The 16,320-nt window shown below is 47.2% G+C and overlaps 1 protein-coding gene across 6 annotated transcripts in view; it reads right to left on the reverse strand.

Annotated features, from left to right (window-relative positions):
• syt1a (synaptotagmin Ia) overlaps positions 1–16,320 on the reverse strand; it is a 161,755-nt gene that overhangs the window by 56,215 nt on the left and 89,220 nt on the right. The window contains exon 1 of one of the 6 annotated variants that reach the window (XM_049024286.1): positions 15,802–15,972. The exons of the other annotated variants lie outside the window; for them this stretch is intronic. The gene's annotated coding sequence lies outside the window, so the exon portion shown is untranslated. Of the gene's footprint in view, positions 1–15,801; positions 15,973–16,320 lie in introns of those variants that run through there. 6 annotated transcript variants of the gene reach the window in all.

Below are 16,320 nucleotides of genomic sequence, written 5' to 3' on the forward strand. Positions count from 1 at the left end.
TGTTAAAACCTGTATGGGTCGAGACGCGTTCAACTCTACCAAACCGGACCTCGAATGCATCGGTTGTGGAAAAATCTATCCGCAACTTGACTGAAAACTCGGAACAGGACAAAACAAAACAGACCTGCAAAAACTTGTATGGATCGAGACGCGTCTCTGATGGGCGGACACAAAGGCAAACGGACCTGCTGGGATGCTGATGCCTATGAATTGCTCTCAGTCTTGCGGTACTTCTTGACCAAGTTCACCTGCGTTTGCTGTGATTTTCTTTGTGATTTATCTGCAGTACCTTTAGTGACGGTAATCATGGCTGCTCAGAAAGTGAGCAGTGATAGCAGCAACCCGAAGAGGAAAGTAGTGAGAGTAACCGTATAACTTAAAAAGGAAATTATAGCAAAACTTCAAGATGGTGCACATGGGTCTGCTCTTGCTTTGGAGTACGGGATTATCATTTATTTCATGTTTATTGCTTTTGTATATGTGCTTTTTCATGTGTGTATTAGTTTTATATTGATTGTTAATGCTTTTTATTATTAGGTAGGTAGATAAGTTTAAACGGGAAATTATTTGGGTGTCTGGAATGGATTAAATTCATTTACATTAGTTCTTATGGGGAAATTCGATTTGGACCTCGACCAAATCGCAACTCAAGCAGCCTTCTGGAATGAAATAAGTCCGAGTTCCAAGGTACCACTGCATACACGAATCAGGGATGGGGTCACAGAGGCACAACCCCTGCTAAAAACTGATTGGTTCTTGGAATGCCCCCACGCCTGTCACTCACTGATTCAAAATAAATCATTGGCTAATGATTAGGTTGGCCCCTCTGAATGAATTATAGTCTCCATTTTAAAAAATTCCTAAAGTCATGCTTCCTCCTCAGTCCTACGCCAGCGTATCTGTAAATCAGTTTTCCGTCTTTTTTTTTTTTTTTCCCACAGCTGATTATTTTGACATTTTAAAAAAGTACCAAGGCCCATTTCCTAATTTCTGTATTTACCTCGGTTAAAAGCTTAATCATATTTTGTTGCGGCTGGAAACATGGAACACTTATAAAAATGGGAAAACTCGGCCGTGGCTGTAATTTAATAAAAATAATAATTCTTTTCATTCATTCCACATGACGGGCAGGAACACAGTAATAGCAGAGAATGATTAAGTCAAATTGAAATGTGGTTTGAGGGCTAAAAGCGTAATCTGGAAAGCTGGTAATTATACATGCGCTACCTGTGCGTACGGACGCAGAGATGACCTCTAATGGAGCACTCGGATAAGTCCATTAGCCTTAGCATGTGAAAGCTGGGATTGTATCTGCGTAATTACGAATTACACAAGATCGGATTTCTAAAGCAAACAAATATGGCTCTATTCAACTCACGCTCCATTATCAGGTATAAAGACCGACGAATATTTTTACCCTGAAAAAGTCTGGGACTTCAAAGCCAGAGAGTGCCTGAAAATAGTGTAAATGGCTAAATGGAGATCTGGACTTTGTCGTTCAGAGGAGGGGAAAACACAGCGGCGGCGTGGACTCAATCTTAGAGGCGACTCTGGAGGCCGACTGATTAAGAAGACTTAAAAACATGAACGGCGAATCCATCAAGCAGTTCTGCATGGATTTCCGAGCCCCTACAGTGAAATTGGGTGGTGAAATTTGGTGTGTGGGGTGGGGGTGGGAGTGGGGCGCCAGCACTTAAGTTTGCCTAGGGTGACACATACTGTAGGCTTCTGGCTCGACAATCGATTAAGATGCCTTGAAAGGAAGAGCAGCGTATTCATCATGCTCTCGTACGCGGCACGCCAGTACGAAACAGTCACTCCAGCAGCTCCATTAATCACAGAGATATGCATCCTGCTTCAAAAACATACTTTTCTCTGTCAGCGAATTGGCTGATCTGCATCGTGGCAGGACTCAGGCTTCGTGCAGGCAGCAGCATCGCAATGAGAGGAATCCGAAACGTTCCATCCAGTCCCGTCACCCACAAAGCCACAATCGGGGCAAGTGACTTGGCTGTTAATAAAGAGGGGCTCGTTTTGGGGGAGGGAGGAGGGGCCTCACTGGCCACATTCACCGTGTGCCGAGCTTAATGGCTTCAGGAGTTCCAGGTTTATGGGCTTTCAGCTTCCAGCTTTCCCTCTGTAATCCTTCTAGCCTCTCCAGACAGCACATCTCCTTTCCAATTTATCTGCTTAATGAGGCTGAATTAGCAGGCAAATCACACAATTGCCCAAGGTGGTTATATGTTTCATCATGGATCTTTCCAGAAAAGCACACACTGCTTGGGCCCTTCGACACGGCCATGATAGTAGTTACAACCACATACAAACCACTATAACGGTATTTTAATCGGCACAACTGTCCTTCAGAATTCTTTCTTTTTTTTGCCCAAGAAAGTCATCGCTAACTGCCATTTGACGCTTCCTTCTGTTGGATGGGAGACAAAACACAATTAATCCTGATTAAGGGGTTAAATTGGATAAAACGGATTTATTTACAGGGCGGCGAATGCAGGCAAGCAGCACGCTGCCCCAGCTGGCTGCTCTGAGCTACTTAAATAAGCTGATTGATCGTGTCCATTAGAAGTGTGCAAGGGCAGGACCTCGATCAACGTGTGTTATTTGTGTTCCCCACCCGTCTGAATCAGACCTTCGTTAATGACTCAGATCCCACCCTGTTTAGACACAACTTTCGGTGCTACACCAAAGTAATCTTCATGAGATCTGCTACGACGAATAATGCTAATTAAACACCCCCCCCCCCCCAAAAAAAAAAGAACTCTTTTCACTTATCGAAGCGGCCAGGCGGTAATGGCTTACACGGGCGCTGGAGTGATAGAGATATATGGTGGGTAATCTCCCTGTCGGAGTGCTGGATAACTCCATGCATCATTGCTGTACGATTTCATGCTCTGAAAACACTCCCAGTGATATCCTCAGTCTCACCCTGATAGCATGTTCATCAGGAAAAAAAATAACAAGAGGCTATGAGGACCTAAACCCAGTAAACGGGACAGGGGAGAAATGCTCAGACCAAAACAGCCCAAACAGACCAAATACAAGTTCATGGTAACACGGCCTACCGAAAAAACACTCCAAAGATAATTCCCAGGAGACTGTACCAATCAACCCAACACGTAATGTAGGCGGCCGCCTTGGGTGCCATCTTCTGAGGGGGGTGCCAACTTGCCAGCCAATTTCACTCTGTCTCAGACGGGGGGCCCTGGCAGTCATGCCCGCTAAGGGCTTGCAGGTGTGGACGAACACTACCTGGAGAGGTCTATATTGGCTGTCTTCTTCAAAGGCAAGCCTAGTAGAAATGGCAGAGAAAAATGTATCTAAATATAACCGTCTTTAAAATATGTTTCCCGGGGAATTACTGCCAGAAAGTATCCTTGTAAACGCTGTTTAAATTTTTTGTCAACCTCCAAAGCATATGGTGCAAGCAGCAATGGCACGTTTCCTGAGGCTGTGTAAATATCAGTTTAAGTTGGACTCGACCCAGCGAGCTCCATCACTGCTACGATGTCAGTGTGACGCCACGGCAGCAACCTCACGTGGCGACCGCGCTCACAGGACTCGACGTCAGTCCCGTGGCCAGAAAAAGCGGAAGCACCACCAAAAGCGGCACATGCAGTGGGCCGAGGCGAGCTGGATCACTGCATAAAGCTCGCTTTGATCCGCAAGCAATTGGGCAAAGATCATCAGGAGCTCCGCGCATCTGTGGGAGTGCAGACACGTGCCGAGAAAGAGATGACGGCCTCTTTGCTGCCTCATTGAAATCTGATTTATTTAAATGGGAGCCAGGCTCAGGCTCTCAGAAGGACACTGAAGTGGAAAGGTCCTTTCGGAATACAAGCCAGCCACGACTGATTCCGGAAAATGGGAAAAACACTGCTGAGGAACAGCATCAGTGACCCGGTTATGCTGAGGGAGCCAGGTTCCATGCAGTCTCCGGCAAATGGGTCAGATCTCAGGTCGTAAAGAAAAAGTCAAAATAAAACACTACAATTAATTTTGAGGGGATCAAACACTGACGCTTGGGACACACTGCAGAAAAACAAGCTTATCGCTGGTCTATGGAATCTTGTGAGCTACCCTAGGATCTCAGATGTGCAAACAGCTGACAATTTGGGTTAATTCTGCAGACACATTCACACAACCCAGAAAAATGGAGACCATTCAGATCCTCTTAGGTGATCATCTCAATCCTGTGGCACTCCTAGCCAAACTATCTTCTTTTTTTGTTAAAAGACCTAAACACCCTCAGGCCCAAGAAAAACCCCATCATTCACAGTTGACCGTATGCTGCAACCTCTCAACGACCTTGGGCACACGCTTCCGGACTCAGCACAGAAAAACGCAGGAGAGCACAGCTGATGGGTTCTGACATGGGAGAATACTTCCGTACGACCTCTGCCAGCAAATATGAACAACGAGCCATTTGGCAGAACCGCTTCGCGGATGAGAACCGACAACATTGTCAAGGCGTAAGAACAAATGTGCAGTGGCTTTACGAGGTTTCTGTCTTCCGTGTGGTATCACTGCACTCGTTCGTGTGACCTGCCAAGGGCAGGAAGAGATTATTTCCCGACTCTGGGTAGAACGCAAGCTTTAGCACTTTTATTTGAAACACGGCCAAACGGATTACAGCTACAATTTTCTCACTTTCTTCCGGCTATTGAGCTTGATTTGTCGGTAGCAGAGCTAGCTTTGCTTCCAGAGAGCCCTATTCTCTGTACTAACAGAGACAGACCGCACGACTGCACCCACCACAGCTGAAAAATCATCACTAAAGGGGGGGCATACTTTCTTAAGCATTTCATTAAAATATCGATTTATTTCTGCATATGTAAAAGAACTGAAAAAAATGAGTACATCACTTATTTTGTGAGCCTCGGTATAGTAGCATGACGGGGGGGGGGGGGGGGTCAACTGATTAAAGCAATCTAAAATTATCCAACATTTTTAAAATGTTTTTTCTTCGGTAAAAAATAACCAATATATCGCGACAAATCCAGTTTAATGCGTTATGCAAATGCGGTAATTATATGTTGTTCTTCATTAGAAATTCCTCCAAGGCAGATGCCTTTTGGAGCGCAAAAGACCTTGACATTACAACAGAAGTGAGTTAATCACATCTCACATTGCCTGAAACCGTGTTCAATCTGTTCAAACCATTTGAACGCATCAATCTACAGCATATCACCTCATCGCTGATCTGGCACATTCATATCGCAAAATGCAATATTTCACATGATAAACTAAAGCAATAGCATTTCTCCTTTATACCGGTTTGACTGAAAGGAGAGCCATCAGACATAAATCCGTATCTGCTAATTAATCCGATAATTATGCGGACATTAATTTAACAGCAAAGGGGATGCAATATACTAGAACCCATTTCTGCTACTGGGCCCTGCTAAGGGGCATTTTCCCCACAATTCAGGCGGAGCTTATAAAGAGTCTCTCTTTTTTAGCGTTTAACGTGAACATGAACTATCAGTGCCAGGAGCTATTTCACTGAGTGGTAAGAATCCTCACAGACTACGGCGCGGTGATGAATAGGTAAGAAAGAAATCTCACTCCTGCTGTTGGAGGACTCGGGAGGAGTCTGAGGAATTCCTCCTTCCACCACAACAGGACCAAGTGTGGAGTCCACATCACCAGCATGATCATAGGCAGTACAAGCAAGACATGGGGAAGGATAAGGTTAGGTTACATATGCCAGCTAATATTCTGATGGTGACATAAGCCTTCTCTCATGGGAGAGGGGAACTGGACATGTTTCATGAGTGCCACCTGGGGTGGCACAGGATGACGGACCAAATGCATTTAGGAGCACAGCTGGATATGCCAGGGAAACCATGTGCCACCACTGCTGTAAAAGGGACGTCACATTGATAGGAACATTTGTTTTGAACCACAAAGGTCCACACATGCAGACAGACATCATGAATGGATCTGCTTAATTAAGGCTGAACTTACATGCATGTCAGTGGCTCACTGAAAAATTCATCCAATTGCTTGAAACGCACTCAGCGCTGGAATACTAATCAGCTAATGATAGTGACATACCCCAAATTAACCGGGAGAAGTGCAGGCTAATTTTGGTGACACATACCACAAAATATCCAGCAGGACTACAGGCTAATGATGGTGACACACACCCCAAAATATCCAGCTGGACTACAGGCTAATGATGGTGACACACACCCCAAAATATCCAGCTGGACTACAGGCTAATGATGGTGACACACACCCCAAAATATCCAGCTGGACTACAGGCTAACGATGGTGACACACACCCCAAAATATCCAGCTGGACTACAGGCTAATGATGGTGACACACACCCCAAAATATCCAGCTGGACTACAGGCTAACGATGGTGACACACACCCCAAAATATCCAGCAGGACTACAGGCTAATTTTGGTGACACATACCACAAAATATCCAGCAGGACTACAGGCTAATGATGGTGACACACACCCCAAAATATCCAGCAGGACTACAGGCTAATTTTGGTGACACATACCACAAAATATCCAGCAGGACTACAGGCTAATGATGGTGACACACACCCCAAAATATCCAGCAGGACTACAGGCTAATGATGGTGACACACACCCCAAAATATCCAGCAGGACTACAGGCTAATAATGGTGACACACACCCCAAAATATCCAGCTGGACTACAGGCTAATGATGGTGACACACACCCCAAAATATCCAGGAGGACAACAGGCTAATGATGGTGACACAGACCCCAAAATATCCAGTAGGACTACAGGCTAATGATGGTGACACACACCCCAAAATATCCAGCTGGACTACAGGCTAATGATGGTGACACACACCCCAAAATATCCAGCTGGACTACAGGCTAATGATGGTGACACACACCCCAAAATATCCAGCAGGACTACAGGCTAATGATGCCGACAAACACACCAAAATATCCAGCAGGACTACAGGCTAATGATGCTGACACATACCCCAAAATATCCATCACGACTATGGGCTAATGGTGGTGACACCCACCCCAACCTAGATGGATGTTCAGAAAATGAATGTGAATTCCAATATTCAGCCAGTGAGCCAGAAAATGAAGGAACAGAAGGCAATGACCAGCTTAACCAGCAAACAACAGCCGCGTCTACAATGATCCTTTAGCTACAAAAGGATTACACTAACACTTCAACATCAACATAGCCCTATACACTGAAGTGACTGGTTTACATGGTGTCTGTATAATGGACTCCATCAATGACTACACTGTGTTTTTCTAAAATGTTTAATTGGGATGTTAATATATAATATTCTGGGAGGCACTATATTTAGAAAGGCTGCATTTAGTGACTGGTAGCATGCCTCTCATCATCGTACTGCCCTGAGAGTACTTGTAACTCTGTTTGTAAATGCATCATGTCTTTACCACTTTTAATCTGGCATGTGCCTTATTTGAGGTTGGGCATATGAGTTCATAATTGCCAACCAAGTCATTCTTCAACTCGACCATCCATCATTTCTGCTGGATCCAAACCGCCGTGTAATGCAGAGACAGTGTAATTCAGGTTTCTCTCTTCTCCATCACACAGGACCCGAACAGCACGTACTTGGAAGAAAATAAACCCCCAGCATATTAGATTAAAGGCCTTCTGGTTTTCTTCAAATTAGCCAACATCTAATTTATTTTGAGAGCGTGGCGTTTTTAAAGATGTACCTAACATGTTGGTTGTTTGTCAAACCTTAAAAAATATGGACCTTGTATGATTTTACATTTAAGCAGAGTCTGTGACCCCATCTGAAAGACATAACAATATTATGTCGAAATTTTCTTTATTTGGCTGCACATTTTGCTCTCAAATAGTACAGCATTTGAAATTACTGGAAGCGGTCGTATAGCATGCAGAACTAGCAGTACAGATCGGCTGCACCTCCAAGAGGTCCTTCCGTGGTATTCAAGGACACGGCCCCCAGATTGTCAAGGTGAACAGGCATCACAGCAGCCGGTTTGACCCCTGACCGCCTGTCAACACTGAGGCATGACTTGAACCCTTCATTGTGGGTGACACACGTAGTTTTTTCCATCGCTTCGCATTCTGATCAGCCCCTTCCAACTATCAGTCCAGGAGCATTTCTTAGACCTCCTACAGATAAATACTTCTTCTTTACACAGCATGTAGTTAGAGTACGGAATAAGCTAAAGAGTTAGAGTACGGAGTATGGCAAGCTAAAACCCTGGGTTCCTTTAAGAGCTAAGATTTTAACAACCCTGAGTTATTAGTTTAGTTCTCCCCAAACTAGCTTGATGGGCCGAATGGCCTCCTCTCGTTTGTAAATTTATGTTCTTATGTTTTTATACTCGTGACTTTGACTGCATGTGTTTGATAAGAAGGAGTTTAAAATAGAGCACGAAGGCAAATCAGTTGGGTCAAGCATTACCTTACCCTCCCACCCAAAAAAAAACCATTTATACTAAAAACGGAAGCAATGAGAGGGATCATGTGCCTCTCTTCTTTCTCATGGACTGCCAGCAGCCTCACATGCAGGTTCCCAAAGAGACAGCGGCTCTCATACTTTATTCTGAACTTTAAAGGACTGGCTGAAGCACTGAAGTGTTTGTGAATATCAAAAATATAAAAAAAAACTCTTCCATTTCTCCGCAAATTGCTGCTCGGAGAGATCGGCCAGCAGGGGGGGCACCAGCAGACCAATGAGGAGTTTAGCCAAAGCTGGGTCCCTGCACTCAAGGGCGGGTGGAGGTAGTGGGGGGGTCGGTGGGGGGGGCGCAGAGGGAGACTGACAGCGCTGAGTACCGAAGACGAATGCAGCTGCAGAGGAAAGAGATAAACCATCTGTGATGACATACCGAAAGCTTATTTATTCCCAACTGTTCTTGGAGGGGGAAGTCACTGCCCCTCCCCCCCCCCCCCATTTCCCCCCTCTTTTAAAGCAATTACATTTCCAGAGAGATCTGTCGTTTTAAGGGGAGTCAGCTGTGCACAAGATGAGGATACACCTTTGGATCCATTAAAAAAAAAAAACACACACACACACACCAGAAACACAGGCAGCTGCTAAGATACATCAAGGTTCTTTACAAGCATGTGAAATACAGCCACTGTCTGCAGTGGTTCACAGGCCCTCCCCATCTTCACTGGCATGTGAGGCAGCATTCGTGCCGTGTCCTTCACAAGGTCACGTTTCACCTTTATGGCCAATCCACATGAAATCACTCTTTCTCTTTCCATAAAATAAAAAAAAATACCCTAATCTGGGCCTTAAGCTGTCTGACAAGCGCTTGAAATGCATAATTTTTCATTTTTACTCATGCAAACTTACTATTGACGGGGCAGACAAAGTGCCGCTTATGTCTGTATCCGTCCCTTTAAGGTACAAAAAAGGTTCAGCGAGTAAAGTAACAGACATTATCTACGCTCAAGTCTGTGCAAGCTGAATACACTGCCGTCATGTTGTGCATCTGTGCCTGCAGACTGTTTTATTTTTAATTAACTAATTAGGTGCCATGATGCAACTGAACGCACGGTCTACACAGCAGCAGGAAGGTAAATGTGGGCCAATCAGAGATAGAAGGCAGCATAATGAAAAAATATAATGAGGCGTTTCCCAGCAGGCACACCTAAGACAGCCAAAAGCATCAGGACCATTGTGGGTCCATGTCTCTTTAAATGTAACTAATTAAAAATGTCCTTCTTTTTCATGTATAATGAATCAAATCTCTGCAGTTCTCAAGTCTTTTTCTCAAAAGAATGTAAATCACAGCTTGAAAGACTATCATTGTCATAGGAATCGAGTATCGAGCACCAGACTAATGGAACATGCACATGTAATGCATGAGTATGAACGTTCCTGGAAGGGAAGGCTGAGTTGTGGAGATGACCAACAGCCCTGGTCTCATTGCAGCTTTCGTCTCACCCAGGTCCACCATGTTTGCTGGAAAGCCGCATTCACCAGTGCACATACAGACAGTTAACGATGGGATTAAACAGGCCACACACACACACACACACACACACACACACACACACACACACACACACACACACACACACACACACACACAGGACAGACTTAAGAAGGCATGTGCGTAGGCAGAGGTGATCAGGGTGACCCTTATTCCGCAGGAGTGAAAAGGATGATTTAAGCACTGGAAGCAGCCTGATGACTCACAGATGCTCTCTGTGCCATTGTATGCAATATTGACATGTATCAGGCGACAGATTGATCCATATGATGATGTAAATTACTCACAGTCCAAATGATTGCACCATTGTAAGAAGGGGAGAGGCTCACAATGCGTGTGTTCAGGGTAAAAAATGCACTGAAATCTGTGCAATTCAAGGACTTCATCAGGTCATTAAATTAAATGTGCATTACAGTACGCAAATGAATAACCAAGTGAGTAGGGCACTGGGATTAGGATGCAGGAATGCAGAAAGGACACCCAGAATTTCTGAGAGCTCTTCATCTTGCTCTGCACCGCATTAAGAGGCAAGAAAGCACATAGGTTTATTCAAACAACCATATCCAAGCAATTTCCATTACATTACCATACCAAAGACCGAATAAGCAGAGTCTATATTAAAAATAAAACAAAACACAGACTATTATTGCATTGCAGGCAGAGACAGGTCTTCCTCACATGGTTTGATCCGTTACAAATGTGCAAGTGACACAGAAATAAAACTGAAATCAGGACAGAGAACAATAGAGAAAAGGCCATAATTAAAAGGAGAAGTACGACTCAGCCACCATCATGGGCCAGGTGCCCCGTCCATCATCTGATGGGGGGAAATGTGCCCCCCCGGGAGTGACGTCATTCAGACAGAGTCTCAGATGTGTCCCGCGTGTGTAATTCAATGAGCCACGAACAACGAGAGCCATAATCCAATATCTATTACTGTACATCCATCCCAATCCCAAATATGCCAGGTAATTAATTTACCCTCCTGCAGCTTATTGTGTTATAAGTTTATTTATACCACCGGAGAGAGAAAATGGCCACTTGCCCTTGGGAAGAGGCCAGGGGTCGCTCCACTTCGTCCGAAGGATGTAGTTTTGAAAATATCCTATCAGGATTCACGGAGAACATACTTTTCTGTCAGCGGTCACCTACATTCAAAATGTCTGGGGCAGTTGCTGAATTTTAAAACATTTCCAAGCAGTTGGGTCAGCTCCCTGCAAGAAGCGATCTCTGTCAAGCGAATAATTTGACTTAAGTTTTCGGGAGGAACTCAAACATGAGTCAGTCCCTTTTTGGTGGGAAAGAGGCAGACAGGGAGTGAATGATGGAGATTGACACTCCGCTCCCATCCATCTCCTCACCCTCCCACACCCGCAACACCAGGCGTCCAGAGGAGACGAAGACTGGCACCACACTTCAAACTCCGGGCCCAAATCCACCGTTCCTAAGAAGCGGGCTGCCCATTTTGGGCGGCAGAGAGCCGTTTGCAAAAGCAGTAAGTTGTATGAAAATGCGCAGTAAAACAAAAGAAGGGTTTATGGGAAGTTTAAGTGAGGAGGACAGTCAAGGTGTAAATAGAAAGAAAATTACAGGGCAATGAAGAAAAGGGCTGGACAGTAGTTTAGACACAGACACACAGACATACACTGATACACACAGACAGACACACACACACACACACACACACACACACACAGAAGCACACAGACACACAGACAGACACAGACACACACACACATATATGTACAGACACACAGACAGACAGACAGACAGACAGACAGACAGACAGAAGCACACAGACACACACACAGATATGTACAGACACACACACAAACAGACAGACACACACACACACAGAAGCACACAGACAGACACAGACACACACACAGATATGTACAGACACACACACAAACAGACAGACAGAAGCACACAGACACACTTTGAAACACACACACACACACACACAGACATACACACAGACAGACAGAAGCACACAGATACACACAGATGCACAAACACACACGCTGACACACACTGACACACACATTGACACACAGACACACATACAGATACACACAGACAGACAGAAGCACACAGACACACACAGACACTGACACACACAGACAGACACACAGACAGACAGACAGACAGACATATACACACACACACACAGACACACATACTCACAGGTACACAGCACAGCCTATGTAATTTGCTCAGCCTCCACATCACGGTCCTGTTTGCCTAAAGCTCCGGGTTGATCTGTAGTCCGCGTCACGTAGGAAAGCAGCCCCGCTAGCAGCTCCATGGCCGGCCGGGGCCAGGTGGGAGGGGCAAATGGCTCGTCTTTGGCGACCCAGGCCTGTCTCTGTCCTGTATAACAATCTGCAAGTGGCCTCCCGCAGGAGAGGGGTCGCACGCTTCACTGTTCCCATCCATCGCAAGTGGGCTCTGCTCATGTGACCGTTGTCCCAACCCGGTTTTCATGATGTAGGAATTGCGCTGGGGCTTCTGGGAGACGTGATCTTATTGGCTCAGAGTGGCACTGCGTACTGCGAGCGCAGTGCGCATATTTCAGGAACACTTCATCCTGTAAGGTCATCGTTAATATTTGGCCAGGGGTTGGGCTTTTTACTGCACATCGATCATTATGGAGTATTTACCTCTTCAAGGCCCTTTTAAAGAGGGGGGGGGGGGGCTTATTGATGACATGCTGACCAAATGCATCAGAGCCCTGCAGTACCCATGAGGCTGCACTGGGAGGAAACCGGCACAGACGGGAGGGGTGACTCAGGGCACGGGCGCGAGGGTGCAAGGATGGTGTACTCCAGCCAAGACCTCTTCGGGCCATTACTCCACCTTAACTGGAAGACGACACTGTAAAAGGCTTGGCCGTGAAGCTTGTTTTTATTGACATGCCCAGAATAGTAGCAGATCACATACCTGGTGATAACAGCAACGCTCAGGAGATTTTTGGCTGTGTGTGTGTGTGTGTGTGTGTGTTTGCCTGTGTGTTTTTCTGGTGGTCCGGACGAGCCACACAGCTTCACTTTCCTCTGTTAGGGCCCATGTACTGCAAATGCTGCCCCTCTCATAGTCACCTGCTATTCAAACTTCAGCTGAGCAGAATGGGGACAGCGTGGTGAGAGGCTGAGCGAGGACGCAGAGAGAGCTTAGGTTACGATCGCCGGGATGAATCTGCACGCGTCGCTCGGGGGGGGGGCGTGATAAATCATCATCATCACACTGCACTCCCTCTCTCCGTGAGCCCTTCGTCTCAAGGCCCACGCAATCGATAGGGAGTCCTGACAAAATGAGGACCGCTCCATTTGTCAGCCCCGATTCTGACCAATCCCTATTAATCAAGCAGGAAGTGAAACGCCTGAGCAAACATGGCAACCGGCGGAGGAACACGCCCTGCTTTGTGCACACCCCCTACCTCCTCCTCCCCCGCCCCCTGTAACGGATCACACAACCAAGAGTAAACATTACGTAACACTAACCAGCAGGTGGGACAGGGACACCCTCCTAGGACACTTAGCTGGAGAACCTCTAAATAATCAAACAAAGCCATAAATCAAATGCTCTGTCGATTGCGAAAGTTTTCCAGCTCTACTGAAAAAAGGTAGATATAAATGATCACGTGTCATGGGATCAGGAATGGCTTATGTTCACAGGTTCAAGGTCCTGTGAGTGATAAGACTGTAGACTGGTACCCTATGTTGTACCTTTGCGTCTGGTACTTCATTTGAGGAAGTAAAGCAGTAAGCTGTGTGAGTCTGTAGAAGTCCTAAAACGATGCACAAATATATAAGATAACGTATAAATAAACAGATAAGGAAGATCACTCAGGGTTTGCTTGCTGTTGGCCACAGGAGCTGGAGTAATTAGTGCCGCCACTCAGCGCCCAATCCCTCACCTCATTTCGGGGCAACGTTCCAGCTTCTGGCCAAAAGCCGGCAGGACGTGAGGAAGACTGAACTAGAGCCACGGAGGTCAGCGATGCCAGAGCACCGAGCTGGCCGAAGCAACGCTGAAAGTCATCCCACGCCAGCCCACCAGACCAAGCTCTCCGTGTACCGGGCTCCTGTGTGACTGGGGGGGCAACCTGCCTGAGCGTATGGGGCATGAGATAGCTGCCATTGAGCCAGTGGGGGTGTCAGATCAATATGGGAACATCTGACGCTCTTTGCAGACACATCATGTTCCAAGACTGAAAGCTGGACTACAGCTGAACAAACAGAAAGAATTTATCCTTTTTAAACAAAAAAATCCACTGTTATTTTATTATGACTGGAATTCTGATTAAATTATTCATTTTTAGCCCATATTCAGAGCGGGAGCTGAACAAAGACAGCCCAGTCATGTGACTACAGCCACTCCCCTCCATGAGATTTCAGCCTCGGGAGTTAAAAGGGGAGCCAGTCGGACGCAGTGGCCGTGAATCATCATCTAGTTTCACTGAGACGGAATAACAAGGTGCTTGTTAGCGAGGGCTGGCCCCGCCCTGTCCGGCTGCAAGGGGGCGGGAAGGGGGCATGGCTGGAGATGGTGACAGCGGCCACAAATGTTCAGGTTGCCGATTGGCTGCTTGGCTGGCCGAGGTAAAAGGGTAAAGAAAGGAATGAAACGGATAGAAGCAGGAGATAGAGATTCACCCCCATAAGGAAGCAGAATTATAGGGGAGTGGCCCCTGTGTGCCACTGGGGAAGCATCCTTTCTGGTGTCACCCTTCTCAGGGGCCATTTCATCTTAATTCTCTCCACTAGGAGGTGGAGGGGGTGACAGGTAGTGTAACTGCAACCCGGGACGGAAATCGTTGTCCTCCAGAACTTTTCCCTGACACTCTGATGCACTGAAGCACACACAGGCGAGCTCAGAGTAACCGCGGTGGGGCGCAGGGCCCCCAGGGGGGTGGGAGGGGCTGGGCATGAGTGCAGGAGGGAGCGGCAGTACACTCGCCCGCTGACTCGCTCGCTAAAGACGGATCGATACGCTTTTACAGCGATGCTCTCATTCTCTATGGGAAAGTCACGTTAAAAAAAGCACTTTCCATGAGACTTTGATCTTGATCTGGCGGGATTCCTCGTGCTAATGGCTGGCATTGGAGCGGGACGGTTAGGACGAGGGAGGTGACAGCTCAGGTGCAGAGTGGCGAGCCACAGCCCTCTTCCCGAAATGGCCAGGAGGCATGGATCACACACCCCCTGCTGATTACTCTAGTCACGACTAAATCACTCTGGCTATGGTGCCCCATCTGTGGCAGCCACACCCACCCTACGCTCCCATCAGGTTAATGGAAGGGGGGCATGTTCGTCTAAAGCTCTAACCCCCCCTAGATTGGTTTCTGTGTCCATAAACAGCTCTGTTTTCCCCGAAGGGCCTTGGAAGCCCCTTTTGCTCTCTTAGCCCAGCTCTTAGTGCCTCCCCCCAGCCACACAGTCACACAAAGGCACCCCCCAGGTCTGAGAGCCCTGCCATACAGCTCGGAGTGTATACAGGAGCCCCTTGCCATGCATGGTGCCGTGGGGGTGCTCAGGGAAACGCTGACCCTGTCCCCATCCCCGAAAGGCAGGACACGGAGTCAGCGTGTCATCACACAAAGTGTGAACCCCGCAAAGTAATGGGATCACACCGACGGCCAGCACAGCCCCAGGAACCGGGCCGGAGGCGGCCTCTGAAGTGTGTCCGGGACTGCCAGGGATCACCCCCCCACGCTCCAGAGCAGGATCGGCGTGAGCCGCATGCTGGCCAGTCTGGGGTCCCCCTCCCACGCTCTCAAAAACAGTGGCATGATAGTGAGGCGCTCTTACCTGGCCTTGCCGAGTGGGACGGCTGGGTGGCTCTTCTCTGTGCTCTGCTGAGCAGCCTGGGGGTGCTTTGGGGGGGGGGTGGGGGAGTCCTGACAAAGCTCTGTCCACACAGGATCCAAACGGCACCGCGCTCCGCTCCGGCAGGCGACACTGAATCCCTCTGCCTGATACACGCCTGCTCTGCTCTCCTCTCCTGCTCACTCCTCCTCTCTCTCGCTCTCCCTCCCTCCCTCTCTCTCTCTCACTCACACCCTCTATCTCTTTCTCTTTCACATGCTCCCTCTCTCTCACACACCCTCCCTCACACTTCCTTGCTTCCCATGCCCCCCCCGCCACCATCTTTCCTCCTCTCTTTATCCATGCTGTCTTTTCATTTTCCTCTCTCTGATGTTGCTCCCATTTGGATCTCTGCTCCTTCCAAGGGCATTCCCATTGCCTGTGACTGTCAGTTTTCCAGGGAATGGTTTACACACCGGCAAGGACTGGATAGCTGCTATACTATACAAAGTTACAATAAAC

The sequence above is a fragment of the Brienomyrus brachyistius genome, chromosome 1 (genome assembly GCF_023856365.1).
Source record: "Brienomyrus brachyistius isolate T26 chromosome 1, BBRACH_0.4, whole genome shotgun sequence".
Classification (NCBI taxonomy): Eukaryota; Metazoa; Chordata; class Actinopteri; order Osteoglossiformes; family Mormyridae; genus Brienomyrus; species Brienomyrus brachyistius.